Source organism: Dipodomys merriami, unplaced genomic scaffold, assembly GCF_024711535.1.
Source record: "Dipodomys merriami isolate MVZ:Mamm:240054 unplaced genomic scaffold, mDipMer1.0.p SCAF_17, whole genome shotgun sequence".
In the NCBI taxonomy this organism is placed as follows: Eukaryota; Metazoa; Chordata; class Mammalia; order Rodentia; family Heteromyidae; genus Dipodomys; species Dipodomys merriami.
Genome location: NW_027203048.1, coordinates 22067863 through 22095499, shown reverse-complemented (window position 1 = coordinate 22095499; position 27637 = coordinate 22067863). Strand labels below are relative to the sequence as shown.

At 49.3% G+C, this 27637-nt stretch overlaps 1 long non-coding RNA gene across 1 annotated transcript in view; it reads left to right on the top strand.

Annotated features, from left to right (window-relative positions):
* The first annotated feature begins 13150 nt into the window (after positions 1–13150).
* The window catches only part of LOC138829026 (uncharacterized), a 34144-nt gene continuing 19657 nt past the window's right edge, over positions 13151–27637 (top strand). Inside the window, exon 1 of the long non-coding RNA XR_011372472.1 lies at positions 13151–13211. This is a non-coding gene — a long non-coding RNA (uncharacterized lncRNA). The remainder of the gene's footprint in view (positions 13212–27637) is intronic.

Sequence of the window (27637 nt, the reverse complement as noted above, 5' to 3'; positions counted from 1 at the left end):
AGCTAGGATTACACATGTGAGCCACCAGTATCCAACTTTGTCATTCTTTCCTAAAGACTGGATTCCATATATGAGACAGAATGTTCAATATTTGTCTTTGTCAGTCTGGCTGATAGTTTTCTTAATATCACCATCTCTTTTGCTATGCCATGGACACAACCGAAGACCTCTCCCATGCTATGTGAGTATTCTACTACTGAGCTACCCCCTCCCCCCCCCCCCCCAGCCTAGGATGCACATTTGAAAGCTTATCTTGACATGAGACATGATAGCAGGCATTTATGTCTTGTTTCTAAGGAACTCGGAAGGTGAGGCAAAGAAGCAGCAATGGAATGTACCTGACCTACAGGGAGCCAGTGAAGCCAAGAGCAGCAGGAAAAGGAAAGTGGGGCCTCGGGCCAGTTGTATTGTCTCCTCTCTGGTCTGGCCTGGCCTTGATGGAGCTGTGATATGGGTTGTGGTTCAGGCTGCAGTGGGTCCTCCCTAGTTCAAGAGTCTGGCTCTTCCCTAGTTGACTCAGGGAGTCTCTGTTGCTTGCAACCAAGAACCCTGGCCAAGAAATAAAGAGAAGCTACTGGTTCTGGGGATGGAGAGGAGAGGGGACTGTGAATATGATGGGAAGTGGGTGGCTGTGGAGGAATCTAGATGCCTTGTATGAATGGTACCTGTGATACATGTCTAGGTACTGATAGAACAGCCTAGACAGATAAGAGTGTGCCTGAGAGAAAACAGGGATGTTGAGGACAGACCCTAAGTTAGGCACTGAGCTCTGGGCTGGCAGGAGGGAAAGAAGAGGAGAGTGGTATAGGCTTGACCATGTGGTTCTGTCTGTCCAGGTACTTTTAAATCCCCTCCCTTTTTGTTTTCTTGTGCCAGTCCTGGGACTTGAACTGAAGGTCTGGGTATTGACATTTTTGCTCAAGGCTAGCACTCTACCACTTGAGCTACAGCTCCACTTCCAGCTTTTTGGTGGTTGATTGGAGATAAGAGTCACATGAACTTTTCTGCCCAGGCTGGCTTCAAACCAAAGCTAGGGTTACAGGTATGAGCCATTGGCCCCTACCTTATCCCTTTTCTATACGTCAGTGTCTTGGTTAATAAAATAACCTAGACATGGGCATTTTTTTATTCTCGTTTTCCATATAAAGAAAGGGTGATACTGAAAAATAAACTAACATGTAAAAGATCACAAGAGCTAGTTGGGAATGGAGGCTCAAGGCTACAATATCAGTACTCAAGAGTCTGAAGCAGGATGATGGTGGTCTGAGGCTATTCTGGATGACATAGGGAGACTTTGTCTCAAAAAAGGAAGATCGAGTGGGTGTCAGTGCCTCACACGATAATCCTAGCTACTCAAGAAGATCTGAGGATCATGGTTCAAAGCTAGCCGGGAAAGTCCAGGAGACTCTTACCTCCAATAAACTACCAACCAACTAACAAACAAACTGGAAAGTGGAGCTGTGACTTAAGTGGTAGAGTGCCTAGCTTTGAATACAAAAACTCAAGGATACAACCACACAGAAAGGGGATCTAAACATAGATCTTCCCTATGACCCAGCCATACCACTCTTGGGCATCTACCTAGTTCATTACAAGTCAGGATGTGGTAAAAACATTTGTACATCCATGTTCATTGCTGCACTATTCACAACAGGTAAATTATGGAAACAGTCCAGATGCCCTACAACAGATGAGTGGATTAATAAAATGTGGCACCTATACACAATGGAATGGAATTTTACTCATCCATTAGAAAGAATAAGATTATGTTACTTGCAGGGAAATGGATGGACTAGAACAAATCATTCTAAGAGGTCAACCAAGCTTAGTGAGACAAACAAGCACATGCTTTCTCTCATATACAGACGCTAGATCTAAACTATAACTGGACATGATAGTCTATACTGGACTCTAGGCATTCACACACAAATGGACTAGAGGAGGAAACTCTTAGGTGAGAAACACAAAGGTGTGGCTTCTTTCAACATTTAAAATACTGTTTATGGAAACAAACTCTAGGAAATGGAAACATGATTTCTTTGTTTTGTTTTTTAATATTGTTGTTGGTTTTTGCTTAGTTGTTTTTTCTTTTAGGAGGGGCCAAGGGGGGTCACAGAAAGGGAGGAAGGAAGGATAAACAAATTCTATCATGCTATTCAGTATACGCTATGTGAAAATGACATATGTAATCAGGGATGGGAGGGGGAAACTGGGGGAAAGTAAAAGAAAGGATGACCCTGTCCAAAAAAAGTCATTACTTGACTTATGAACTGATAACACCTCTGTACAACACCCTAATAATAACAACAAAATTATATTTAAAAAAAAAGCTAAGGGATATCACCCAGGCCCTGAGTTCAAGCTCCAGTATTGGCACACACACACAAAAAAGGAGGGGGGGGGGCGGTGGAGGTGGTGGAGGATAGGGAAAGCAGAAAGACAGGGTAAGAACATTCAAATCTGAGTCTAGCTCTTAAGAACCAAGCTCATGCCTAGGTTGAGGGGCCAAGTCTCTGTCTGGAAGGCTGAGTTTTTATATCTTTCAGGTATCTTGCATCTAACAGACTGTAATCCTTCTAAGGACTCTGTTGGGAAATAGAACTAGGGACCTGGCTTGCTCCTGTAAAACAGCCAAACCTAAACAACTGAGCTATAGCACAAACTGTAATTGCCCTTCCTCCCTTCCTTCCTTCCTTCCCCTTTCCCCTTCCCTTTCTTTTGTGCATGACCTTGGTGGCTTAAATTCTGGGCCTGGGCACTGTCACTGAGATTCTTCACTCAAAGCTAGCACTCTACCATTTGAGCCACAGCTCCACTTCCAGGTTTTTTGCTGGTTGGTGATAAGAGTCTCAACAACCTTCCTGCCTGAGATGGCTTTGAACCACAATCCGTAGATCTCAGCCTCCTGAGTGGCTAGGATTACAGGGGTGAGCAACAGACACCTGGCTTGGTAATCCCCCTGCCCCCCCCCCTTTTTTTTGACAGTCATGGAACTTGAGCTCAGGGTCTAGACAATGTCCCTGAGCTCTTTTGCTCAAGGCTAGTGCTCTACCACTTTGAGCTTCACTGCCCAAAAAGAAAGAAAAAAAAAAAAAAAAAGGATGCGATGCTTCCTGCTATTTGTTTTTCTGAAAACAGTGATCACCTGAGTGTCAATCACCTGACTGTGAGTCAGGAAAGGACCCCAGGCTCTGTGGTCACTTCCTTATTTGCTGAGGTCATTTCCCGAACCGCCTTGGTCACGCCTCCTCAGACAGTGAGAGGTTCCCCAGGCATCACTCCGGCATCCACTCTGGTCCCACCTCCTGCCTTTCCCTATATAATAGGGCTCAACACAAGCTCCCCCCTCTCTTCTTTTTCTCTTCTTCCTTCCCCTTTGTCTCTGCATGCCTCCATTTCTTGCAGGCCTGCAGTTTGTTCTCCCCACTAATAAGCTTTTTCTGCCTGAAGCATGTGGCCGTTTCCTTTCCAGTGAACCTTACATCTGGTGCTTTGAACTGTGAGCCTCAGACCTCAGCCTCCTGAGTAGCTAGAATTACAGGTGTGAGCCACCAGCGCCCGGCTAAGTTTGTCAAGTTTTTAATATGTGTTTTCCAAGTATGTAAGCTACCTTGGATACAGAGCTGACAATGGTTTATTTCGGTCTTCATTAGTAAAGTGCTGTATTAAACAGTTTTAAAACTCTCATCATATCCACTAATTTTTGCTACAGATGTTCCTTCTTGCAGGGTCTAGCCAGATCCACAGAGAAAGAACTCTGACAAGTATTTGTTGGTCACTTTTTAACAAGTTATAGGTAAGCTCTGCTCATTAGTTCTGTTGGTCTCCTTGTTGCTTAGGCAGGAAATAAAAGGGTTTTTGTGGCAAAGACTCTTTCGATATGAGGATTGCAGTTCAAGGCCTGCCTGGTCTGAGACTCAATCTCCCCACTAACCAGCAAAGAGCCAGGGTGGAAGCATGGCTCAAGAGACTCTTATCTCTAATTAACCAGCCAAATGCTAGAAGTAGTACTGTGACTCAGCACTAGCCTCAAGCAGAAGTGCTCAGGGACAGTGTCCAGATCTTGAGTTCAAACCCCCTGAATGCCAACTGGGATAAGCTATCCCAGCAATGAGCACCTAGACCCCTGGGACCCAGCCAGCCCGGGGAACAAGGAACCATGGAGAGTAGTTGGAGGAAATGGTGTTATATCCTAAATGGAACCACTCTGCATTCATCCTTTCAAAATTAATTCACCTTTTCAAAATTAATCTGATCCAGGAGATCAACAGAAATATTTAAGCTTTGCCCATCTAATGTATCCAGACATCTACTAAGGCCTCCTGTCAGACCCTTTAACCATCCCAGTCCATCCCCAGCTGGACTGCTTACCAGTCTACCATGCTCTCCCCTACCTGGTTGCCAGATGTCAGAAGGAGCTAGGGACATTTTCTACCAACTCCAGGGTTGCCTGGAACAGAGACAGAACTAGCCAAGTCATCCCATTTTTAATTTTCTGCCCTGAACTCTTCCTTCTGCCAGTTGTATGTCCTCTAATACTTTTTTCTTATTGCTTAGCCCCTGCCTTGTAAGGTTTCTTTCAGATGTAATCTTGAAGTAAGGAGGCCAGGCTGGCCTGTGCCATATTGGCCACATGGTGGATGGTAAGGTCTGGCATCTTGTCTTCATGCTGGGGAATGAAACCCACCCTTCCCCCCCTCCCTCTCCCCATCAACTGCCTCCCAGGTAATGGGTGTGCCCGGATCCCTGGAGGCAGGGGCGGGCACTTGGCTCATAGGTTACTGAATCTGTCAGTCCAGTGCCGGGGACTGGGGATTTCCTGAGGATCTGCCCCCTGCACCAACCTATTTAGGCCCCAACCAGCCTTGCCTAGCCACAGGACTCCATGCCATGTGTGTCTCTGTGATCGCGACCTGTGTCCTGTTTCCACTGACCTGGCTTGTCTCCAGTCATCATGGAGTCCCAACTCAGCTCTCCATTGGAGCTGAATTGGCTTGTTGGTATTGTTCTTGTTATTTCTTTCCTCTTTAGCATGTTTCCTAGCTGTGTTATATGTATTTGCATGCTACAGGCCTTTGTAACAACGGGCGGCCTGCAGCCTGTTAAAGACTCCAATATTCTATCTTTTAAAATGTGGCTTCTGGGATGATTTACCTTACAACAATCTAAGGATACATACACATGTTCACCACCAAGGAACAGTTGCTGCTTGCTGCCTTCTCCTAGACTGGACAACAACTCCACCTTTACCCCTGTCGATGCCCCTTGCCAGCAGGATGTAGCCAAAGAGAATCATGCCCATTTACAACTATCAAAAGCCTGGAATGTTAGGTCTGCCAGGGAGAATAGCCCCTCCCCCTTCCTCTTCACTTACCTAAAACCAGTAATCACCTGACTGTCAATCACCTGACTATGAGTCAGCAAAGGATCCCAGGCTCTGAGGTCACTTCCTCATCTGCTGAGGTCATTTCCTGAACTGCCCTGGTCATGCCTTCCTCAGTGAGGTTTCCCAGGTATCACTTCCACACCCACTCTGGTTGCACCTCCTGCCTTTCCCTATATAATAGGGCTCAACATGAGCTTCCCCCATTCTTTTTCTCACTTTTCTCTTCTTCCTTCTCCTCCATCTCTTGCAGGTCTGCAGTTTGCTCTCTCCCCAGTAGACTCTTTTTCTCTCTGAACCACGTGGTGGTTTCCTTTCCAGTGAACCTTACAGTGTGGACGGACATTATTGTAGATGAGGTGATGATGTCTGGAGTGGTGGCAGCCATCCTGGAACCACAGGGTAAAATAGCTGAGGACAAAGCATTGGGGAAGGGAAAGAGGAAATAACCTGGATCCTTGATAATGTTGAGTATTAACCTCTCCCCAAACTGCCCTTTCTTCTGGACTTCTTGTCTGTGAGATAATACACTTTCTTTATTGTAGAATACAATTAAATTGAGGTTCCCTATTTCTGGCTAGGACAGCATCTTTACGGAGCCAAGGGATCCAAAGAACAGACACCCAACACAATACTAATCTGACATGTGATTACTGTCAGCAGGACCCACAGCCATAGTGAAATGAGGAAAATCATTACTCCTCAAACAAGAAAGACCCCGAGATTCCTTTTCCCTGCCGGCTCTGAGGGGGCCTGAGCAGTGCCAGTTGAGGCCCAGGCCTCTGCAGTCCCATCTTAGGCTGAGTGGTCCACGCCCAGCTCTCCATGCTTCTGAGTCCTTCCTGTAGAGTCAGCAGAGTGGGAGGTTAGGGACCCAGAGGAAAGCCACTTTATTTACTGGATCAAGATGGAAAACAGATGTCCAAGAACTCCACTGGGCCCAGGCACACCCTGGATAGAGGCTAGGCCTGCCCTCCATTACCAATCCCATTCCTCACATTGTTAAGACCTGGCATTCCTCCACGTTCTAATACCCCATCTGATTTATTGATGCTGAGCACTCCCCACCCTCTGCTCAGCCCTACACTAACCAACTCACCGGGGAGAACAGGAATCTCGTGGTGGGTCAGTTGTAAGGTTGAGAGGAAGGTGTACTGCTGTTGTAAGGTAAATCATTCCAGAAGCCACATTTTAAAAGATAGAATATTGGAGTCTTTATTATACAGTTAACAGGCTGCCAGTTGTTACAAAGGCCTGTAGCATGCAAATACATATAACACAGCTAGGAAACATGCTAAAGAGGAAAGAAATAAGAAGAACAATACCAACAAGCCAATTCAGCTCCGATGGAGAGCTGAGTTGGGACTCCATGATGACTGGAGACGAGCCAGGTCAGTGGAACCACGTGGCATGGAGTCCTGGTCTGGGCCTAAATAGTTAGGCATGGGGTAGGGGTGGGGGTGCGCAGATCCTCAGGAAATCCCCAGTCCCAGGCACTGGACTGACAGATTCAGTAACCTATCAGCCAAGTGTGTGCCCTGCCTCCAGGGGTCCAGGCACACTCATTACCTGGGATGCAGGTGATGTTGGGGGTGGGGTCCTTCCCCCAGCATGAAGACAAGATGCCAGACCCTACCATCCACCATGTGGCCAATATGGCACCAGCCAGACTTGTTTTCCTTATTTCATTCACTACAGAATCAGACCAGGGAGGTTCAGCCACAACCTGGTCTCCTAGCAGCCCTTTGTTTTTAGCCATAGGTGTGCAATCACTGTATCAGCCATCATTGCTGTGTAACAAACGGTCAGAAAACTTACTGCTTGGAAGCAACCACCACTTGTTTGCTCACAGTTTGAACATTAGAGCAGGGCTTAGCAGGCCACAGTGTGCTATAAATCTGCCTGGAGACTGGGTTAGGCCTATGAGCAGAGTAGACAGGCACCATGGTCATGCCTGTTTTCCTCTGTCTCCTCATCCCTATGTAGATAATTCCTTCCCTTCCAGTTCTTTCTTATGGACCAATAAGACAAATATAGGGGGTGTGGATAGAACCCATGCATACTAAGAAGTTAAATAAGAGTTGCTGCTGTAGTATGTCAATGATGTGGGTAAGAATAAGCTAATGTGAGCTATGAAATATGAGCTGTATAATTTTGGTGATTTGTCCTTCCATTTAAAATTGGCACTGGAGAACATAAAGCTGAACAATGCTCATTTATTACTTAATTTTTCTTAAGATAACATGAAATGATTTTGATGAGCTCAGAGAGGAAGACAGTAAGGAGAAAGCTTTATATTTTAGTTCCTCTAACAAAATTTTGCTTTTTTTTTTTTTTGCTGGTCCTAGGGCTTGAACTCAGGGCCTGGGCACTGTTCCTGAGCTTCTTTTGCTCAAAGCTAGTGCTCTATCACTTAAGCCACAGCTCCATTCCTGGCTTTTTTGGTAGTTTATTGGAGATAAGAGTCTGTTGGCCTTTCTGGCTGACTTCCAACCTTGATTCTCAGATCTTAGCTTCCTCAGTAGTTAGAATTACAGGCCCGAGCACTGACACTACCACTTGAGCCAAGCCTCCAGCCCTTTTTTGCTCTGGTTACTTTTGAGATAGGGTCTTGCTTTTTGCCCAGATTAGCCTGGATTTTGATCCTCCTGTTTATATTTCCTGCTGTAGCTGGTATGATAGGTGTATACTACCACACCCAGCTATTGGTTCAGATGGAGATCTCACAAATGTTTCCCCTACGCTGGCCTCAGATCTTGATCCTCCCAACCTCAGCTTCCTGAGTAGCTAGATGACAGGTGTGCCTGCTTGTCTTGCTTTTAGAATAAATGGCTCACCCTTTCATTGTTTCAGATCCTGCAGACTGGCTATCCCAGAGACCACATCCCTCAAGGCCCAGGCCTAGCTGGTACATTTTTGCAAGATTCTGTTGTTCACAGTGAGTCACAAAGTCACTGAGATACAAGGCAATGGGGTGGGTGGTGTGAGGAAGGGAAGTTGACTCCAGCTCTAGAAGAAGGAGCAGCATGGGTCTGGGAAGGTGGCTCAGTGGTAGAGCGCTTGCCTTGCATGTATGAGGCCTTGGGTTCTATTCCTCAGCACCACATAAGCAAAAAGAAAAAAGCCAGAAGTGGCGCTGTGGCTCAAGTGGTAGAGCGCTAGCCTTGAGCCGAAGAGCTGAGCAACAGTGCCCAGGCCCAGAGTTCAGGCCCAATGACCAACCAAAAAAGAAGGAGGAAGAGGAGGAGGAGGAGGAGGAGGAGCAGCAGCAGCAGCAGCAGCAGCAGCAGCAGCAGCAGCAGCAGCAGCATTCCTATCCAGAGAGGGAAGGAAGTGCTGGTGACCATCTTCACAGATCTAGCACTAGCTAGAGGTCATGAGCATCCCCATTGGTTAAATGAGAATAATTCTATGTACCTGCCAGGGTTGCTGGAGGGCGAAAGGAATGTTGTAGCTACAATTCCTGGAACTTGGTGGCTGCTCACTCAGGCTTGGTCTCACCCCTCTCCCACCTTTAGATCTTGTTTTATAAATGCTCACTGATTTGCTCTCATTCCTTCCTTCACTCACTCAGTACGTATTGAGTCCTATAAGCCAGGCACTGTTCAAGAAGCTAGAGACTGTTGTGGCTGAGAATAAACCAAAGTCCCCTGGCGAGAGAAATGATAATAAGGGAAGAGATATTAGTTTAAATGGCGTGAAAGGTGCTGAAAGGAGAAATACTCTGCAGCACCTATGCCCCAGCCAGGACCTGGCTGAAAGATTCTTGCGGGTCCTGAAGGAGGAGTCAGGAAGACATTGCAGGTGGAGGGGATGTCAGGGGTACTGGAGCATCAGGGAGGAGTTGGGTGGGTGGGGGTGCTGGTAAAGGAGGGGAAGGGAGAGGTGCTGGAGTCATTGCTAGAGGCTAGGACAGGCAGCCAGTGGCCTGGGTCAGTCTCCCAGTACCTGCGCAGTACCTCCCTCTCCCAGTGGGTTGAAACCTGGCTTTCTGGTGGAGCCCAACTAGACCACCCACCTGCATCCCAGGACCTGTTGCATCTGCTTGCATCCTCTTCCTGCCCCTCACCCTGCCCACAGGGGGTGTGGGTGGGGAAGGGCCTGTACTTTTTTTCTCTGCCCCCCCCAGCCCCCACTGCCTGGATACAGGGTACAGAATATATCTTCTCTAAGGGTCCCCCAACAAGAACTGGGGCTTCCTGAGGACAGGGAGCTTGAAGTGGAGAGAAGCCTTGTGGGTGGAATTGGGGCTTCCCCATCCCAAAGCTCAGACAGCTCCTGGGTGGAGGGGGGGGGGGAAGGGATGCGTTTGCATTCCCCAGGTGGTTGTACACATGCGCACTGGGGCCCACCTGCACCCCGGGCCGCGTGGCCCACCTCCCACCTAGCTGTACACACGTGCTGCTGACGTGTCTGTGGTTTTGAGGCCCGCAGGGTGCAGATTAGAGCCAGGGCGTCCTGTCCTCTGCGGCTGCCACAGTGTGGGGGTGGGGACAGGCCCCTGCACCCACGCACGCACCCAGGGGCCTCCCGCTACCTTCGTGCACACAGAGGCTCCAGGCGGGCCCTGCAGGGCGCAGGGGACACAGGAAGAGGCTGTGCTCGTGGCCGCCCTTCCTTGCCCCTGAACTTCTACTTTTCGGGCTCTGTGCCCCACACAGGGCGCCCGGCACCGTCTGTGGAGGAAGCATGAGTTTCGCCTTCTCACGTCAAAACCACTTCCCTGTGGCAGCTTCCAGGTTCAGCCCTCCGCGGGGCCCCTTTGCTTCCCCCTGGCTCCACCCAGCATCGTGGGTGGCCAGGCCCGGGGAACAGGCTAAAAAAAACAACCCACCGTGGCTCCCCAGGGCCTGTGGGGTTCAGCACAACCCCACCCCCCAGACCCATGCTCAGGGACCCCCTGCTGCCTTCTCTTCAATCCAGGCTTGAGGGAAATGAATGGCTTTGGGAGCCAAGACCTGGGGTTCAGTGCCAGTTCTGTGTGATCTTGGAGAAGTCCCACTGCCTCTCTGCTCTGCAGTGCTATTGTGAGGGTGAACTAGGTTTCTCCTTGCAAAGTGCTCAGCACAGTCCCCACGGCAGCAAAGCTGTCAATAACAGCAGTGCTGGTATTGTCTCTACCTCTAGTACCAGGAGGGCCCAGTGTGACCTGCCAGGGCCATGCAAACTCCCAGTCCTACTGGCCAACAGTGGCTCACGCCTGTAATCCGAGCTACTCAGGAGGCTGAGATCTGAGAATTGTGGTTCAAAGCCAGCACAGGCAGGAAAGTCTGTGAGACTCTTCTCTCCAATTAACCACCAGAAAACCAGAAGAGGTGCTGTGGCTCAAGTGGTAGAGTGTGCACCTTGAGCTGAAGAGCTCAGGGACAGCGCCCAGGCCTGGAGTTCAAGCCTCATGCCCCCCCCCAACACACACACACACACACACACACACACACACACACACACACACACACACACACACACACAGACTGTACTCACACCTGTAATCCTAGCTACTCAGGAGGCTGAGATCTGAGGATCACAGTCAAAGCCAGCTTGGGGAAGAAAAGTTGGCAGAACTCTTATCTCTAATTAAGAACCCAAAAAAGCTGGGAGTGGAACTGTGGCTCAAGTGGTAGTGTTAGCCTTGAGCACAAAAGCCCAGGGACAGTGCCTAGTGCTAAATTCAAGCCTCAGGATTGGCACCAAAAAAAAAAAAAAAAAGAGAAAGAGAAAGAACAAGTCCTCACATCATGATGGATTAGCATGGGGTGAGGTCAGGGCTGACCAGTACTGGACCCGGTGGCCTGTCAGTGTGATTATTGGTACTCATGCTGTGGTTGCCACATGGACACTTGAGATACCTACCTGCTGGTTTTCAGTGCCCAGCAGGGTTCAAGGGACTTTGTACCCCCTTGCCTGGGCCTTGGGAGCAGAGTTGTTACCCCATGGTAGATTTGAGAGTGGAGAGAAAGGAAAGCAGGCGGCCTGAACATGCCTGAGCTGCTGCCCAGAGGAAGTTGAGAGCTGAGCTGCGGTGTGAATGTCAGGGGCTCTGCCTGGCCTGGCTGATGGGTAGAGGCAGGGTGCCCGGGGCTGGCTCCTCCGCGTGGCCGCAGGAGTCTTAGGACTCTCACTCACTTTCCCCTGGCCCAGGTTCCTTTCATGACTAGAACCATCTTTGGGTCTTTCACCCAACTCTATCACCCCACCTTCCCCAAATGCAGCCTGGGAAATAATCCACGCAACCCTTATCTTGTGCCAGGTGATCTCATAGGCACCATTTACAGGTAAGGAAACAAGGCTCTGAGAGGCTGCATCACCTGCCTGAGATGACACAGCTCAGAGGTAGCCCAGCTGGCTTTCCAGCCTAAGCTCCTGACTGAAGCTCCTTTTGCTTACCGTGTTTGTGTGTGTGTGTGTGTGTGTGTGTGTGTGTGTGTGAATTCATGCTAGGGGAGCCATCTGAGGCACTCCTGTTTACCAAGGAGGAAATGGACTCCCTGTGTGGGAAGGTGTGCGCCCCAGGCTATGCCACAGGCTGCTGGCAGAACTCTGCTGGATTACAGAATTTGGCATCAGGAGCCTGGAGGGAGGGCCTTTGCTGGGAACCTCCGTGTAGAAGCCACCTCCTCAGAAAAGCCAGGGACAGCCCCGGCTGAAGCAAGCCTGTCCCCTTCCGCCCTCTGCCTGTTTTGATTCTCTTCCTGGCTTTTTACTGTCACTTGTAGTGTTATGTATTGAGTTATTCATTGTTCCTCTCCTCAATGTAGAGTGCAAACTTGAAAGATCAGTGTCTGGCATAAACTCAACCTTTTTTTTTTTTTTTTTGGTGGGATTTGAACTTAGAACCTGGGTGCTGTTCCTGAGCAATTTTGCTCCACTTTGAGCCACGGCACTGCCTCTGGTTTTGGGGTGGTTAATTGGAGATAAAAGTCTCACAAGGACTTTTCTGCTCAGCCTGGCTTCAAACTTGGATCTTCAGATCCCGGCCTCCTGAGTCTATTTTTCTTTTTTGAATGAATGAATGGAGTCAAGTGGTAGAGGAAAAGCATGCAAGGTTGGTGTGAGGATAGACTTATGAAATGCAAACCAACCAGAACATTCTAGAAAGAGGCATAAATACATAATTTAGAAAAAAAGAAGGGGCAGGACCACATTCAGCCATGTGGTCTGGCACACACACTGCCTAGTGGATGGTGTCCTGCCCAGTTATCCGGTTCTCAACTTGCACAACAGTACATGGTGCCCCTAGGGATGGGGAAGGATGAAACAGTTTTGGGCCCTCGGCAAGGGCCTGAGGGAGTGGGGTGTGGGGCATGGGGGCAGGTCTACCTACAGGTGCCCGAGGCTGCAGGAACAGGCTGTACTCTCTCTGAGGACGCCACGTGGTCGCGGTTAGCAGTTTGCCATCCGGTGTCATCTTCACAGACAGTTGTCCAACCATGGGAGGAACAACTGCTGTGCTATTAGCAAGTGCCGGTACCTGGAGCACCCCACGGGACCGGGGAGGGAGATCATCACACACACCCCACACTCACACAGCCAAGGCTCTAGACAAGAGGGGGTGGAGGGTACTTCCCCAGCGGTGGAGGACACTGTGTACTGAGATCTCTGCTGAGCAGAGGGGACCTGTCCCAGCTACACAATAACAATGGCCCTGTGGCTGTGGCCCATCTCCCGGATGAGTCACCTTGGCCAGCGATGTTATCGGCAGCTTGCTTTGCTTTCTCTCCTTGCGGTGACATCACCCACCTCGGCTCTCTTTCTCAGCACTGTAGCCTGCAGCCTGGCACATCTCGGAAGGGACAGCCTTGGGGGCTTTCATCACCAGCTACCTGGACAGGTAAACGGAGACCTTTAGATGTCAGCCCGTGGCTCTGCCTGCATTCTGGCTTGGCAGCATGGGTTCCTCAGTTTATGTGCTAGGAGAGGAGGTCAGTAAACAAAGCCAGTACTGGCTTGGTGCTTGTGCCCTCTCTCCTCCCTCAGAGGAAGTCTCTGTGTGTTCAAGAGGCTTCTACCTGGACTGAACTGCTTGCCCTTGGGGGTGCTTAACTGTTCATCCCCCCCACCCCATATCCAGCCCTCTGTGGGGCCAAGGCTGCAATCCAAATTCTGTCTAGCTCCGGCCTTGTAGCCTCAGAGCCTCTGGAATGATACCCTGGCTCTCCCAGGCACAGACTGTGCCATCCTGCTGGCCTTTGCTACCTGTGTCCAGCCACTGTGTCCTGCCTGCTATCTCTCAACAGCTTCCCGGAGCCAAGGCCAGCCCTTTCCCTCCATAATGGAGCAGCCCTGCCATTTGGTCCCAACTCTGACCCTTTCTCTCTCACCTTTCTCCATGTCCACCTGTTCCCAGGGGCACATGGAAGGTGTCACCAGGAGAGTGGAGGGGTGACTGAGGGGTTCAGAGGTTGGGCCTGCCCTGGTCACCACAGCAGGTGGAAGGGGAATGGAGGGCTTCAGCCCCCACTCTGTCTCTCTTTGGGACATTTGAGCAGGCCAGCCAAAGCATGACAATGCATCTAAGGCTGTGCCCAGCGAGTGAGGGGGCACAAGCCATGGAGCTGCCCCGAGGCCTCCTTCTGTGACACCTGGAGACAGTTCTTCAAACATCAACTTGCTACATTCACCAGTCACTTTTGCTCTAGTTCTTTGAATAAGAGGAACTGCTCCTTAGAAGGACAGATGGATCACAGACAGACAGACACACTGCCACTCTCACAGAGCTCACCCCCCCCATCAGGAGTTGGCATCAGGGTTTTACCTCCCAGTGTGCCAGCTGCCCATCTGTAGCCCATGACACTACAGAAATACCAGCAAGGATGTGGCTGCAGGAGAGGCCTGGTGGAGCAAGCTAGTGCCATGCAACCAACCTCCCAGCTTTGCCTTCCTCATTTGTTAAGTGCAGCAGATACCCAGGAACCAGAGAGAGCAGAGAGGCTGTGGTCCTGTGCCCAGGGAAGGAGGCCTAGCGAGGATTCCAGAAGCTGTACCTCTTAGGGGCAGTGGCTTAAGGTCATTTGACTCCATCCAGCCTCCGTTTCTCTACATCCTGAGTCAAGTTTACTAATATTCCCAGAGAGAGTACACACTTTGAGAGTGATTGGCACAAGTGCTCAGCTCGACCGGTGGGCTGCTCAGATCTGGGAATCCATTTGCATTGTCTAGAATACATTCTAGCCAAGACTAGCTCTGGTTGTTGTGCTTTCCTTCTGGGCTACAGACCAAGTTCAAATTCTAGTCAACCTTGACTGCTTCCTTTAGTTGGAGAGGACTGCCTGATTTTGGCTGTATTTGGACAAAGGGCATGCCTGATTTTGGCTGTATTTGGAGCCCTTTGTCCCTAACCCAAGGCTCAGCACCTCTTGCAGTGTTCCTCCTCTGAAGTGCTAGATCTTAGTCCCTGGTAGCTCATAGTCATTCTCCCTAAGCCAGAAGCTGAGTTATCTTCATCCGTGTGTGTGTGTGTGTGTGTGTGTGTGTGTGTGTGTGTGTGTGTGTGTGTGTGTGTGTGTGTGTGTGTGTGTGTGTGTGTGTGTGTGTGTGTGTGTGTGTGTGTGTGTGTGTGTGTGATGGGGCTTAAACTCAGGGCCTGGGCAGTGTTCCTTTGCTCTTTTGCTCAAGGCTGGTGTTCTACAACTTTGAGCCACAGCTTCACTTCCAGTTTTCTGGTAGTTAATTAGAGATAAAAGTCTCACACTTTCCTGCCCCGGCTGGCTCTGAATCATGATCCTTCGATTTCAGTCTTCTGAGTAGCTAGGATTACAGGCGTGAGCCACTTGCCTGCTTGGCTCGATCAGAGTCATCTCTTTCATCTTCCTCTGCTATCTCTTTCAACCCAACCCCTTCATCCACGTTTTTTTTTTTGTTTTTGTTTTAATCTAGCAATCGAATTCGCTGTCCCTATGGGTAGATATGGACACTTGAGCACGTAGGAGCTCTATCCTCTTTTGCCCATTCCCCTCACTGGTTTTTGGTACTGGGGGTGGAGTCTTTGTACTAGGCAAGTCCTCTGTCATTGAGCAACAGTTTAGCCCTTTTTTTCTTTTCTTCTTCTGGTGACATGTTTACTAGATCCTGGGCTGGATATGGCAGAACAGCGGCCTATCCCAGCAAAAGAAATTGTCCATGCTCACCCTGAACACAAAAGCTGAGGCTGTTGGAAGTGGGGGCTTCTTTTCTAATTCACCCCCAGTAACCCTTCTTAAAAAATCATTTTCTTTTAATTTTGAAACAGGGTCTCACTCAGTTGCCCAGGCTAGTCTCCAATTGTGATCCTCCTGTGCTTGCCTCGCAAATGACTGGGATCCTGCATGTCCACCACCACATCCAGGTTCCCCAGCCCGTTCACATGTTCTAAGAACAGCTAGTGGAGCCCATCAGATCTCCTGGGCCACCTTGCACACAGCCATGGGGCCTCTCTTCTAGGTGGCCCCTACTGGATACAGGCAGGCCATGCTTGTGCAGACTGTGAACAAATGGGGAAAGCTGGGCCCAGATTGCTTTCTTGCATTTGCTTAGGAAAGTTCTCCTCCTCTCTGGAGGGCTCCTCTTCTCTAGGGAGCCTCTGATTAGAGGCTCCTTCCTCAGGGCCTGCACTCCATGCTAAGCCTTTCCAGCTATAGACCTGACCTTATATGCCTGGCCACACACCAGGCTCCATGCTTGTCTGCCTAGAGCTTGGTAGACAGTACCAGGGGGGCTACAGGGATCCAAGTTTACCAACTCTTGCTGGGAACAGCAGGTAAAGTCCCCGAGCCTACTTTCTCTGAGCCCTCCTTTCTTCTACTGTCAAGTGGGTGTCGTCCTTCTCAGGAGGGATGTTGAGCTTGTCCACTACCTGACACACCATGAGGATGTACCAAGTGGCCTCCATGGCATTGCTAATGCCTGGGTCTGTGGAAGAAGAGCAGAGAAGCCAAGGGGCTCTCACTCAGAGAGCTGCAGCACCACCTCTGGCTGCTTTCTGCCCTTAGCCACATGGCCCATCTGTCCTCCCCTTCCTGTCTGTTTGTTCTTTTTATGGACAAGGGCCTGGGTGAGCTCCCAGTTACCAGCCCTTCCTCCCAGGACCCAGGGCTTTCCATCCCTGACTACAGTATCTTTGTCAGCCTGAGGGACAGTGTGAGCTGCCACGGCAGTGATTTGCTAACAAGGCCCTACAGGTTTCCCCAAGCAACTCGTGCTGAATTGTCACACCAGGTCTACTGCCCTTCCCATTCTTTCTACCTGTAGATTTCAGTCTTTTGCTCTGCAAAATGGGCATAATGTTGCTTATTTTTCCTCAGCGGAGGAGGAGAGAAGGAATGCGAGGAGGTGGTGACCCTGCAGGGCCCAGGCTGGCAAGCCTGGCTAGTGTAGAAAATAGCTCTGGAGGCACGTGGAGGCCACACCACGTGGCCAGCCACAGTGGGCCCTGCCTGAGTCCACAGCGCCCCCTGCTGGCAGGTCATCCCAGAAGCTCCCTGTGGGCAGCACCTGCCCCACACATTTTCTGCACTGACCCTGGGAAGGAGTTCCCTTCTCTGAAGGAGACCGATCTGAACAGGGAAGCGCAGACCTGGACTGGAGAGACAGTCTGCGAAGTAGATCTCTGAGTCACGAGGTCCTCATGGTTCTGCATCTCTGAAAGTTCTGGAGAGAAAGGGCTGGAAGGCAGGGCTCTGCTTCATGCCCAGAGGCTGCCCTTCAATTAGGGGCGCCTCACACCATGAGCTCACATGGACCTTGGGGAACCATGGGGTGGGGTCAGAGCCTGAGGAAGCAGGTGCCCTTCTGTCCTGGGCTGGGCCATCATCAGCCTCTCCACATCCAGAGGTAGACTTCAGTCCTTTGGACAAACCTCCACCATTAGACCTTTCCTCCACATCACTCTTCTGTGTTACCATTCTCTGCTGATCATGGAGGATTTAGAGAACACATCCCTGATTGCCTGCCCCCCCTGGGATCCCAGCCATGTCACAATTCTCTGTCTCCATCATTTTCTGGCCCCTCCCTCATCCAGTTTTCTTCTTGCTCACTGGACTCTGGGACCTCCTGTGGGAGGGAGAAGGCCTTGGAGAACACACATTCCAGATTCAAGTGCAGCCAATTCTGCCACTCTCCTTTCTCTCCCACTCCCCTCCCTGGACTCTGATTATTGTCTGAGACTTTGCATCTCAAAACTGCCTTCTCCTAAGCTGCCTAAGTCCCAACTCAAGCTCTCCCTTCTCCAGGAAGTCCCTGGATGGTCACCAGCCGCTATGATTTTCCCTGGCTCTAGGCTTTTGCAGAAACTCCCTGCACATACTACTTTGCCATGGGCACATTTATTAGACCATCTGTTCCTAAAGGAGCCTCTGGGAAGACCCAAGGGTTAGGCCATACCTTTTAAGTTCTTTTTATTTACTTAAAAATTAAAAAAAACCCAAAACCTTCTCCATTGGCCCTACCCTTCCCACTACTTTTTATTTACATTTATTTATAGTCTCTCTTTTGTTTTTGAGACAGGATCTCCTAGCCCAAGGTGGCCTTAAACTCAAGATCCTTGTGCCTCGGCCTCCTGAGTGCTGGGATTATAGGTCTGTAGCAAGCAGCATTAAGTCTATTTATTTATTTATGTATGAAGTGGCTGGTCATGGGACCTGAACTCAGGGCCTGAGCACTATCCCTGAGCTTTTTCACTGAAACTTTCTACAACTTGAGCTTTTTAGTGGTTAATTGGAGAGACAAGTCTCACAGACTTTCCTGTCTGGTCTCACTTTGAGCCATAATCCTCAGGTCTCCGCTTCTTGAGTAGTTAGGATTATTAGATGTGCACCACCATGGGCAGGCTTTAAGTCCTTCTAAATCTAAGATTCTGATCTGGAAATAGTTTAGTCTCTGGAGGGCATTGGCAGGTCTGGTGATAATTTGGGGATAAATGCTGCTGGCATTTAGTGGACATCTTATCCTGGAGAATCAAGGCCAATGACCTGTCAAGAGAGTCCATGGGCAAGGTGTGAGAACCTTTCGGGAGCAGAGGGGGCCTTGGCCTTGTCTGTAACACAGGGATATGGTGGCCCTTTCCAGTCCCACTGTCACAAGTCCTCAATTATCTCCGCACAACTTATTTCCCCCTGTGCTGCTGGGCAGGGTCCCTCCAGCAGAGCTGGAGTTGGAGCATTGACTTCCAGCCTAAGCCAGATGTGGGGGGCATTGTGCCGCCACCACCCTCCCTCCCAGGAAACAGCTGTAAGAACAAGAATGCTTTGATAGACTCCATCAAAGCTGCCTGCGTGTCCCCCAGGGACTGGCTGGGTGGTGGATGGGTGGGGCATCAAGAGCCTTCAGCCTGAGACAGCTGCTGGCCAGGCCCCAAAGCAGAGGAGGAGGCCTCAGAGGGTGTCTCCCCCTCTCCCCCCTTAGCTGGGGTTATGAATGTCCCAGAGGCTTGTCACCCTGGAGCATTTTCAGGGTCCTTCTCTGCACCCTCCCTGGGTGGGCTGGAGTGACCCAGGGCTCTTGGCAGCTGAGTGGTAGTGCGGCTGTCTGTGATTGTGAAGAACCAGTTCTTTCATTGTGAGGCCGGGTTCTATTTCCTGGGGCAGGGGTTTGAAGGAGAGCAGGGGAAAGAGAGCTCCCAGGGATTCCTGTACCTTCCCAACCCTAAGGAGCCTGGTCTCTAGCCAGCAAGAGGACCTTGGGCAACTGCCTCTATGGTCCTCAAAAGACCGGCTTCTTCGTGGGGGACATCTATGTGGGAACATAGATCTGTGTCTGGGAACAGAACAAGACCCAGAGGAGAAGCAGGAGGTAGAGTTCCCTGGGAACCACTTCACTCTCTACAGTGTAACTGCTGCCGCCAGCATGTCCTGCTGGTCTGGTGTGCACGTGTGCGCATGCACGCACGGTGGGGGAGGGGCACTGCAGCTATGTGGGTAAGGGCATAGTTGGAGGGAGGCAGCCCTGGGGCTAGGTGTTGGGATCTGCACAGAGACATTTCTGTAATTCCTCTGAGCCCCAGTCTGCTCATCTGTAAATGGGCAGAAATAGTAGTTCCTACCTTCCAGGCCATTGGGCTGGTTGGAAAGAAGGGGTACGAAGCATTTAGCACTTTCTTGGGGGAAGAGCTAGCGCTTAACAAATGCTCATGGGCCATCCTCAGGCAGATACCACTTAGGCTAAATCTCGCTTTCTAGAATGCATCTTTTAGGCCCCTTGCTTGGTCTGATATGAAAAAACAGAGGTCTTTATTTGTGTATACTTGTGTTGTATCGTTTTGTTTTCCTTCCTTCCTTCCTTCCTTCCTTCCTTCCTTCCTTCCTTCCTCCCTCCCTCCCTCCCCCCTCTTTCTCTCTCTCGCTCTCTTCTTTCTTCCTTCCTTCCTTCCTTCCTTCCTTCCTTTCTTTCTTTCTTTCTTTTTCTTTCTTTCTTTCTTTCTTTCTTTCTTTCTTTCTTTCTTTCTTTCTTTCTTTCATTCTTGCTTGCTTGCTTGCTTGCTTGCCTTCTCTTTTTTTTTTTTTTCCTCTTTTCTATCAGTCATGGGGTTTGAACAGGGCTTGGGCACTTTCCTGAGCTCTTTTTTGCTCAACGCTAGCACTCTACCATTTGAGTCACAGCTCCACTCTGGTTTTCTGGTGGTTAATTGGAGATGAGTCTCATAGACTTTCCCGCCAGGGCTGGCTTTGAACCACAATCCTCAGATCTCAGCCTCCTGAGTAGCTAGGATTATAGGTGTGAACCATCAACACCCAATTCTTTCTTCCTCCTTCCTTCCTTCTCTCTTTCTTGCTCTGTTTCTCTCTTTTTCTTTCATTTACAGGAGGAGAAAACTTGAGTCCCAGAAGTACTTTGACATTTGGGGGTCAGAATGAGTACACAGATGAGGGGGCTGGGGGTACAGCTGGGATTGCCTGTGTTCCCTCACCTTCAGGAAATGTGTGTGGGGGTGTGTGTAGCAGAGTGTGAGGGTGCATAAACACAAGTTGAGATCTGGGGCATGTGTGGCTATGTGTGGCTCATATGCATAATACAGGTGCAGAGAGGGGGAGGGGCTGCACATGCCTTGGTGGGTAAGCTAGTGTGTGCCAGTTCTGTCCCATGCTTGAGGATTCTGTCTGCCTCTTGGGGTTGATTACCTTTCTACCCTTAATGATCGTGTCTGCACTTACGCTCTGTGTGTGTGTATATGTATTTGTGTGCTGTGTGTGTATGTATGTGTGGGCTCTTGTTTATGTGCTGAGTTTGTGTGTGTGTTTGTGTACTCTGTATTTGTGTGCTGCGTGTGTAGGTTGTGTGTGTGTATGTGTATGTTTGTGGGTCCTTTCTAACAGTGGTCTTGCAGGTTGATTTGTGGGAGCTTCTGTGGAATGAGGGCCCCTGGGTGAATGGGGCAGCATAAGGCTGCAGCCTGGAGAGAGCAGGGTTGGAAATGTCCTTTGTTATTATTATTATTTTTAACAGAATAATGAGTTTTATTGTGACATTTTTGTTTAGGCATCAAAGATATGTTGATTATATTTACTCCTTACTTTATTCTCTGTTTCTACCCATTCCTGCTTCTGCATCACTCTGATTTCCCTCCTCTTCACTAATGGTCTTTCCATTTTCACATTATATTTTTTCCTCCAGATTTCACACATGAGAGAAAATATATGATACATGTCTATATGTGTCTGGGTTATTTTGTTGATTGTGATGATCTTTCTTAGCTGCTCCTTCCCTGAAGATGGGCCCATGAGTCTGTCCAGCTTCTGGGACGGGAGTTCATAGGTATCTCTGCTATTCCTACAATAACATTAGTACAGAGCCAAGATCATCTCTAGCCAGACACTCTTATTCTCCATGGAGGACTGATCTCTGAAAAGATTCTTTTAATTCTGGTTGCTGGTAGCTAGTTTGGGAGGATCCATTGTTCTGGGTCTCTGGTAGGCATGCCAGATGACAATAGGAAATGTTCTTTTTGTGAGAGCAGAAGTTAGAAGTTTCCTGATACAAATAGTACTCATTAAATGGAAGCTAGAATGGAGTTTAGCGTTGGAGTGTAGGCTAGTTCTCTAACTTAAGGATGGAGCGTGTGATGGTGTGTGAGGAGTTGGAGTATGGACCGCCAGGCCTGTGGCTGCCTTCAGGAGTGTCGATGGCTTCCTTCCATACTCTGAACCATTCCTCTTTGGGTCCAGACCTTGAGCAGCAGTAGTAATGGCAGTAATGGCATAGAGAGTCTGGGTTTGGGTCAGCTTTCAGCTAGGCCAAGCAGGGGCTTCTCCTAGAACAGGCCCATAGGAGACAGCTCCTGACCAACAAGTGATTTTTCAGTATAGGTGTCACCAATACTGCACAAGTTACACTTAGACCAAAAATTGATTTATTGCTCATCTGGAATCTGTGTTTCTATTAGCTGAGTCTGGTGACTTAGAGCCAAATGGGCTACCAACCGCCTCAAGTCAGCTCGTACCTGTTGAGTGCTCCAGGGCACAGATAGAAGCCCAGGAGCACAGGTGTGGCTCACTGTGAGACCCTGCCTCTGGCATGATCTGGTAACTCCAGACCAGAGCTCTGAGAGACTCTGGAAGCCAGGCTGGCTTCTCACTAAGATGGCTGCTGGCTCACAAGTATGAATCACTGTTGTGCCAAGGCAAGCATTACATAATGAGTTTTGACTATTGAAGTTTTTCCTCAATCAAGAGAACACACAGAGATACTTGGGGGATAAGGAACTGTGGGGGTATGGCTGAAAGATGGGGGAACTCTAGAATCTGACCTTCTATGTACCCCATTTGGTGAAACCTATGGACAATTCAGCATGTTTTCAAGTGAAACAAATGCAAAGGAAATCATTAGCATCAAAATACAGACATAGAAATATTTCAGAGCTGGCTCTGTTACAGAGGAACGGTGGCTTTCCTTTCTTTTCCTTTCCCTTTCCCCTTTTCGTTCCTTTCCTTTCCTTTCCTTTCCCTTCCCTACTCTTTCCTATCCTTCCCTACCCCTCCCTCCTTCCCTCCCTCCCTCCTTTCCCTCCCTCCTCACCCTCCTTCCTTCCTTCCTTCCTTCCTTCCTTCCTTCTTTCCTTCCTTCTTTCCTGTGGTACTGGGAATTAAATTCAGGGTCTCTTGCTTGCTAGACAAGCACGGGTGCCATTTGAGCCAGGTCCCCAGTTTATTATTATTGCTGTTGTTAGTTTTTTTTGATAAGATTTCTTGCTTTTGCCTGTGCTATCCTTGGACCTTCATCCTACCACTGGCTCCCAAGTAGCTAGGATTATAGATATGAACCACCCCACTTGGCTTTGTGTGTGTGTGTGTGTGTGTGTGTGTGTGTGTGTGTGTGTGTGTGTGTGTGTGTGTGTGTGTGTGTATGCATATATGTGCCAGTTCTGAGGCTTGAACTCAGGGCCTGGGTGCTGTCTCTGAACTTTTGTGTTCCAGGCTAGCATTACCACCTGAGCCACAGCTCCACTTCTAGCTTTTTTGGTGGTTAATTACAGATAAGTATCTTTTGACTTTCCTGCCAGGGCTGGCTTCAAACTGTGTTCCTAAAATCTCCTTAGAAGTTAGGGTGATAGGCATGAGCCACCAGCACCCAGCCCTGGCTTGTTTTTGAGATAAAGTCTTGCAAAACTTTTGCCTATGCTGAACTCAAACCAAGTTTTTCTGATCTCTACCTCCCTAGAAGTTTGTTTATCAACATTTCAATAGCAGTCAGTTTAGAGTGGCAATGAGAATAAATAAGATTTTACGAGATCTGCAACAACTGTAACATGCTATTAAAAAAGTCCTGAATGAAAGGAAGTGTGCTAAATTTCAGCTATACACAAGAGAAAATAAGGATATATTTTTTCCCATCCAAATCCGTGGCAACCTGGGTTTTCTTCACAGACCTCTAGGGAAGGAGAACTCTTATGGATCACAGGGTGCAAGAGAAAGCCTGCTTGACAGGGAAAGCTCCCAGAGGGCTGAGGATTATGAGCCAGAGTCATCCATTCCTCCACAGGGGACAAAATCAGATGTCAATGTGAGTGGTGGCCTACAGGTATGGGTCAGTGCATGGGTGCATGCTGCAGCAGCCTGAGGACCCGGATGAAGTCTCTACTGTGTTCCCACATGCACTTCTTGGCCCTGGGAGGTGGTCTGGTGTTAAGCTGTACCCTCCAAAGTCCCTGAAGTGTTTGGTCAGCCCTTCCTTAGCAACCATTGGGCAACCCTGAGGCCAGGAGCTAAGGAGAGAAGGCCCAGAGGGAAGGGCTCTGGCAGCACTGAAGAGTAGGTAGGTGAGGCCAAAGGCCCTGGTTCTTTCAAAGTAAAAGCAGGATAGAGGGCTGTAGGCAGGACACAGATAGGTTTCATGGGGACTAGGAACATTGGAGTAAGTAGGATGAGATGCATGGAGTTGTTGGGTTAGAGGTTAGAAGTGCTGAGGAAGCTTCTAGAAAAATCTGTGCCCTTTGCTTCTTTGGTGAACTTCCTCTCCCTCCCCCACTTCCCACTCAGGACCAGGATCCAATTTCCTCTTTTATCAACATTTAATCTCAGAGAATTATCAGCGAGGAGAATCTGTGAAGACAAATGGGCTGAAGGAAGACTGTATTTATATAAATATTCTGATGACAATGTCCATGGGGCACATGAAGGAGCCACCAACTAGGGCTAGAGCTCAGGGTTGGTGTCCCTTCTCTGTCCCCTTTGCTCTAATGTAGGCTCCCCCCATGGGGACATTTCACACATAACCACAAGGGAACCCTAAGTGTGTGACAATTAGTACCCTGTCCTACAGAGTCAGGGCATGGTGGCAGGGACTGGGCATTCAGATTACTGGACCCTCCCTTCTAGTAACCATCATGAGTTTGAGTGCCTGGTTGCTGGGACTCAAGCTGCAGAGGGACTGTGATGTCCACTCAGGTGGCCCTGTCCCCTGGCTGGTGGCCTGCTCACTCAGCAAGATCTTGGAGGTGGCTGGTTTGGGGCCCCCTCTTCACTCAGGGCTTCAGAAAGTGGCTCCCTCCTGGGAGACTCAGCCATTTTGAGGTGAGGGGACAGGGTGGTGTAGGGTACAACGTGACCTGCTCAGTATGTGGAACATGTGGTACCCTCTGCTGTCAGATGACACAGGGTAACACATTAGGATGTGTTCAAGGTAACTGATAGGTATTGTTTCAACCCGGGTTCAGGGGGGTCTAGGAATTACACTCCATGACTTGTCACTCAATGGAAAGATAATCCCCCAGGAAGCTGGGCCTTCCATCCCCCAGTGACAAAGTGTCTCTTATCTATAGAGGGCCATTTGTGTCTGTCTGTGTTCTTAGAAAGCCAAAGGTCTTTTCCACTGAGCTTTCAACCCTACCAAGAGTTACCAGGCCAGCCTTTCCAGAATGATCTTCTGAGCTTATTATAGAATTAATGTTCTTAGACGAGAAGTGAGAAACACAGCTTCTGCTCACATCCACTGGCTGTCCTTGATGGTCATGAGCAAGGACGATGGCCTACACAGGTACCCAGTAAGAAGGACAGAAGTTTTCACAGGTGACAGCTGATTGATTTATTTTTTAAGGTCCAAGACTTGGACTCAAACTTGGTACCTGACACTTTTGCTCCTTGGCTGGTGCTCTGCCAACTGAGCCATGCCTCAGCTGGTTTCTACATTCTGAATATTGGGCTCCTGAGCCTGGTAAAAAGGGACACCTCTGACTGGACCTGTCCAGGCTGCACCAGGCTGCCTTCCGGGGTTCTTTTGGGACCAGGCCTCTTGGCCATCATGGAGAAGAAGGTAAGGAAATGCCATGCATGCTCTTCTGAGGATCCCCAGAAGGGAGTAGGCAGGCAGTCCTGGGGGAAGTAAGTTGGGCTTACTTCCAGTACATTGGCTGGTGACAGGTAGAACTCTTATGGGTTATTGAAACATCCTTGGTAAGGCCACTGGGAAACTTGTCCTTAAGAACAGGCTGTGAGGCCAGATGCCAGTGGCTCGGGCCCATAATCCTAGCTACTCAGGAGGCTGAGATCTGAGGATTGCAGTTAGAAGCCAGGCAGGGGCAGGAAAGTCCATGAGTCTCTTCTTATCTCCAGTTGATGATCAAAAAGCTGGAAGTGTGGGGCTGGGAAGGTGGCTCAGTGGTAGAGCTCTTGCCTTGCATGCATGAGGCCCTGGGTTCGATTCCCCAGCACTACATAAGCAAAAAGAAAAAAAGCCGGAAGTGGCGTTGTGGCTCAAGTGGTAGAACACTAGCCTTAAACTGAAGAGCTGAGGGACAGTGCCCAGGCCCAGAGTTCAGGCCCCACGGCCGGACCCCAAAAAAAAAAAAAAAAAAAAAGCTGGAAGTGGAGCTGTAGCTCAAGCAGTGCTAGTCTTGAGCACAAAAGCTCAAGGACAGCTTCCTGGCCCTGAGTTCAAGCCAAAAAAAGAAAAGAAAGAGAACAAGAATGAGCTGTGAGGAGTTAGTGGGCAAAGTCTCCTGTTTTGTTTTCACCCATTGAAACTGTATTGCCTGGGTGGTCTCAGTGAAGAGAAAACCTCCTTGAGCATGGATAGTTGAGTCAAAGGCATGAAGATGCTGAAGGCCAAGAATACTTCAGGAAGAGTGAAATGAATAACGAGTGCAGAGTCCCTGAAGTGAGCAGGTCTGTGTGCCCAGGACCACTGCACCAACTTTGGCCAGAGATGGTAGTATCAGCAGTGGGTGAGTATAGGTGATGGTTAGACTTTGCATCGTTTTGTCTCTCTTGCTTTCTTCTTTCCTTATCAGCTTTCTAGATGGGACTTAGGAAGATACACTGAGGTATGTTCTTCTCTGGCCTGTTTTATACCTGACAGGTTCCTTGAGGGCAGGAGCTGGGCCTGACTGTTCTCCTTTCCCTCCTGGCTGGCCCAGGGACTGCCTGTCTGCAGAGTCCCAAAATATATGCCTGGGTCCTGAGCCACCAACTTCCATGGGGCTGAGCCCAAGTTCTGTGCAAACAGGCTTAGAAGACGTGGCCAAATGTAGTGTGGAAAGTCCTCCTGTGGTCTCCTTTCTCAAGAGAACTTTGTGTATCCATCATAGGAGATGAGACTTGGGTGTTACAAACTTGGAGAGAGTTTTAGGAGCGCCTGGCCCTGCCGTGACGTACTGAGGAGCGCAACCAAGGACGATTTCCTGGGTTTAGTTCTGTCTCTAATGGGACACTTGTCACTGGTTTCCCAGGGAAGTGACAGGATGCACACATGCCTGTGTCTAGCTTATGTTCCTGGCCCTGGCTAGCCTGGCCTTGGATTTGGGTAGAGATGTTGAGTTCCGCCTGGCTTGCTGTATGGAAAGAACTCAGGGGGAGTGTCTTGAGATTGATTTTGGAGTGTCCTTCACCCACTGTCCTATTCCTTGGCTTAATCTGGCCCTTCCCTGAAACATTCTCTGTCTCCTGACTTTTATAGAAACTTGGACACAACTCATATTCACAAACCAGCAGGCCTACTTTGTGTGTGTGTGTGTGTGTGTGTGTGTGTGTGTGTGTGTGTGTGTGTGTGTGTGTGTGTGTGTGTGTGTGTGTGTGTGTGTACTAGGGCTTGAACTCAAGGCCTGGTGCTGTCTCTCAGCTTTTTCACTCAAAGTTGGTGCTCTACCACTTGCACCACATATTTACTTCTAGCTTTTTTGGTGATTCATTGGAGATAAGAGTCTTATGCATGGGCTGAGATGGTGGCTCAGTGGTAGAGTGCTTGTCTTGCATGTATGAGTCCCTGGGTTCAATTCCTCAGTACCATATAAGAAGGAAAATCTGGAAGTGGTGCTCTGGCTCAAGTGGTAGAGTACTAGCCTTGAGCTGAAGAGTTGAGGGACAGTGGCCAGGCCCAGAGTTCAGGCCCCACAACTGACAAAAAAAAGAGTCTCATGGACTTTCCTGCCCAGGTTGGCTTTGAACTGAACATCATGGATATCAGACTCCTGAGTAGCTAGGATTACAGGCATGAGCCACCAGCCAGGCCTGACTTTTGAGAAGCCTTCATTCACAGCCTTCCCTAAGCCCCACAGTCTTCCACACAGTAATAGCATATTGGTGTGACTTTTGGATTACATTTTCTTTTTCTATTCTTTTTTTTTTTTGTCAGTTGTGGGCCTGAGCTCTGGTCTTGGGCACTGTCCCTCAGCTCTTCAGCTCAAGGCTAGCGCTTTACCACTTGAGCCACAGCACCACTTCTAGCTTTTTCTGCTTATGTGGTGCTGAGGAATTGAACCCAGGGCCTCATGCATGCAAGCCAAGCACTCTACCACTGAGCCACCTTCCCAGCCCATGGATTACATTTTCTTACGCGTTCTGAGCTTCCTGTTGTCTC